Source organism: Triticum aestivum, chromosome 2B (genome assembly GCF_018294505.1).
Source record: "Triticum aestivum cultivar Chinese Spring chromosome 2B, IWGSC CS RefSeq v2.1, whole genome shotgun sequence".
Taxonomy (NCBI): domain Eukaryota; kingdom Viridiplantae; phylum Streptophyta; class Magnoliopsida; order Poales; family Poaceae; genus Triticum; species Triticum aestivum.
The window spans coordinates 477,422,253-477,426,475 of record NC_057798.1 but is presented as its reverse complement, the minus strand read 5'-3'; positions in this window follow the sequence as shown (position 1 = coordinate 477,426,475).

Below are 4,223 nucleotides of genomic sequence, written 5' to 3'. Positions count from 1 at the left end.
ATCGCTCGATCAGGTTCAGTTAACAACCATCGATCGATCACTCGGGTTCAGTAATGCGTAGCCTGCAGTGCAATCGCTCGGGTTCAGTTAGAGCCCAACGCATCGCTCGGATTTAGTTAGAGCCAACGCCTCACACACACGCGCGTACGTGTACGAGAGAAACATGCATCGCTCGGCCCTCGACCGCCCACCGTAACCGGGAACTCCCCGAAATTTTCCTCGCCCTCGCTTCTACCATGGTTTTTTCCGTCATGGACGGCCCAAAGAATGTCATGCAGCTGCGTCTCCGGCCTGCCCAGGATGAAAAGCCCATTTTCTATCATGATTATTTGTCATAGAAGTAGGAGCCCACCACATTTATGATGATACCGGGTTTTGTCACAATTATCGTCATAGAAGTGTCATATGTATGACAGAAAAAAAATCGTTCGGCCCAAAATGTCACAGATGTGTCTTTTTTTGTAGTGGAGGCCTCAGAAGAAACAAGAAAACCGGGGGGTATCGTCGTCGCTGCCGCCGTGCACTCCCTCGCTCCAGTTATCACCGTCGCTCGCTCGCGCGAGGCGACCCTAAAGCTACAGATAAGTGGGGAATCGTCGCTGTTGCCACCGCGCACTTCCTCGCTCCGGCTACCGTTGCCGCTCACTCGCGCGAGGCAGCCTCAAAGCTACAGGTTAACCGAGGAACGTTGCCACCTCCGTCGCTCGCTCCCTCGCTCCGGCTGCCGGTGGCGCCCGCACACGGACGATGTCTCCTACCTGTAGCCACCGGTGGTAGGTCTAGGGCGGGGCGGATCGACATCCGACAGGGATTTTGATTTGTAGTTTCATAATAGGGGGTTCCTAAATAACCTTATTTAGGAACTCTAGAGGGGGTTCCTAAATAGTCCCACCCTATATATATACATATATATATATATACACACACATATATATAATATTATATATATGGCTTCTGCACAGCATCTCCATCATCATTATCAGTACATCCTATGCAGCTAAGTTAGGATGTACTTGATCCCAGAAAGGTATCTATCCTTCAACCCAGAGGAGTGATTCAAACTAACAACAGTACATAATATCCAACAAAAGAGGGTCGTGCTACAGTAGCAGAATACATGGCTCAGTCTAGATATCAGTACAAATCAAGTTGTGCATATTTGTTGTTGGCATGAACCACATCGCCGCATCTCGGGTTTGTAAAAGCCATCCATCGCATGGAAGCTTGATGCCTTTCACATAGTGAAGATTATCTGGCAATAAGCTATGTCGACGAATCTCTGGATATGGTGATTCATTAAACCCATGGTATGATGTGTAAACACGGTCCCCCTAGCGAATGGAAGTTACATAGCACGGTAATCATCATCGGTGATATGATCGATGATTGGTTGGATCATCGGATAATTGAGCCCGAGGAACATGGAGTGGTTGCCGAGGCTGTAAACCCGCCTCCTGTTGAATACGCCTGGCCCAACGGAGCTGGGATCTTTCTCGAACATGAAGCAGCCATAGCCATCAATGCCATGAATACCCCAGGCATTGTACTGCATGTGGTTTGATGTAATGGTTTGGTCAATTTGGTACGTGTGAATGATCATCAAATGACCGTCATCGGCTGAACGAGCGATAAACCACCACCCATTGGCTGGTATGATTCCAGGTCCTGGAATCATGAAGGCCAGCGCATTTGCGTCTGCTGCAACAATTCAAATTGGAGACCAAAAGGACAAAAATAAACAATCATGTTTAGAGTATGTGTGGAACTAAGATTATTATAACAGTGGCACATATCAGACAGAGAATTACAATGCCAAGGTAATAATCATACCCCAAGTTAAAAAAATAAGCCAATGGCTTTCATATTCTAGCAATATGTCATGGTTCAAACATCATGTAACAATGAGAGGAAAACAGCTAGGACAGGGCCTACTCATATTCTACCATAGCACTTACTACTGTTCTCATATCAACTCTAAGCAATAACATGCGTTGTTATAAAAATCTTGGAAATGAGAGTAACATATAGAAATCATGAGGTTATGCTCATAATATCTATTCTAACAATCATTAGATGCCAATTGTTCTCATATCAACTCTAACAATAACATGTGTGGTCATAAAAATCTAGGAAATGAGAGGAACATATAGCAATGATGGGGTTATAGACATACTATCTATTCTAAATTTGTAACAATGAACATGCAGTCGTATTCATAAGGTAAAGATGAGATGAGATAGAACAATTACACGACGATAGATTCCACCAGTATAGGCAGCCAATCTGTGTGTCGACCGCGTAAACGATGCCATCGTGCACTATAGCATCAGACAGAAAAGTTGCCTCAACAGGATTGACGATGAGCCATAACCATGTATGGCGACCGGATTCCAGATAGACTAATCCCATGTTGAACAAGGCAATGAGCTTGTAATCCATGTAGTCTTCTGATGGTGTGGGCACTTCACAGATTACAACTTTCAGCAAACAGAGGTCGAGCCAAAAGCTTGACGTATCTCATGCGTAGTAGGCAGGAGTGTCCGGTGGTCCGCGAGGCTCAATGGCGGCGGTATCCAATGATGGAAGGGTGATCTCTCGCTGGGTGTAGATATCCACGAGATGCCACGGACTACCGGATTGGTGGATGAGGACGATCCAGTTGGCCTTCATGCCTAGTGGCCACGCATGAAGGACAGGTGGACGGGTAGTGTTAGCATGTCGAGGGGCACCACGGCAACCTCCGTAGGATCATCAAGTCGGTGTCTGGGCCACCTGTAAGGATCGGGCATCAGCAAGCAGGGTGTCTTGAAAAGAACCGGCCGGTTGCAGATGAGTAGATGGTACAAAGACACCAAGCATGCGGCTAGATGGACGGTGCTGAGTAGGTCCATATGATTACAGATCTGCTCCAAGAGAAAATCGGGGAGGGAATTCCAATCGCAGCTCTGTGTGTCAGTCAGTTTTGCAATTGGGATTTTCAGCGTCTGCAAGCCAGCGGGGAAGTGGATTTGGGCGGGCGAGCGAAGAAGCTTCTCCTCATGTGGTCGAGCAGTGAGCGAGGGGATATAGTACGCGTGAGCTACCAAGGAAGATGGTGCGGGCGGGCGAGCAGTGAGCGGGCGGAGATGGTGTGCGGTCGACGATGGGAAAGAGAGGAGGAAGAAGAAGAGAGGAGGAAGAAGAGTGAAAGATGGGGAAGGAAGTGCATTAAATCTCAATTCTACTAGTACTACTACCAGGATATACCGTCCTTCGGAGTGTAAATAGTTACATCGATGACATGTGGGTCTACTTCAAGAGGGCACATATGTCAGTTAATGGAGGAGAGAGGTGCGTAGGCGTATTTGCGGAAGCGTGCTCTACTTGCAAACATGATGGCAGTACTGGGTAAGGCTGATTTAGTAACACCAACACGCTGGTTCAGCTTATTAATTAAGTGTCCCATCTACTGCAGCGTGTATTGTCACTTCATTATGAAGACTAGTTGAATAGTTCTCTCTGACCGAGATGGGGAATAATGGATCGCGAAGACTTCCTATCTACAATATCCCTATGCCTCTATGCTCACTTCACTCATTTTGCTCCGTACGTAGTCACTTGTTGAAATCTCTAGAAAGACAAATACTCCGTATTTGGGAACAGAGGGAGGCTTTTACTCCTATTTGGGAACAGAGGGAGTATCACCATATGGAGGGAATAGAGGAAGCTTGAAATATGAACATGTCAATGGGAGGGAGTAAAAGCCTCATGCATGCATGCAACATGCAACACTCACACATACACATGGACGCACGCAACACTCACGCACCCATGCGGCACATAGGACATGATGCAACATGCGACAAAGACTGTACATTTAGAGATTTACACATTGACCAGGGCATAATTAACGCCCAAAAGTAGCAGACTTATGTGTGCATGCGACCATTGAGAGAAGAAGACTAAATGAAGGTTGTTGCATGTTGTAATTAAGGATAGACATGTAGCCTATACCTAGAGCACAAGTTGGTGCATTAGTCAATCAGTATCGATTTAGACTAAAGACTAAATGCATTGGAAGTGTAGATGTACACTCTTTGTTTTTTAGCCGATGTACACTCTATGTTGGAAGACCGAGGGAGTACACGTGCATGCACTCACATACATAGCTAGGGTGGTTCGCGCGCAAGGGTTGGACTCCTGTCGCGCATGCGTAAAGTTGTGTTTAACTGATTTCTTTGCTC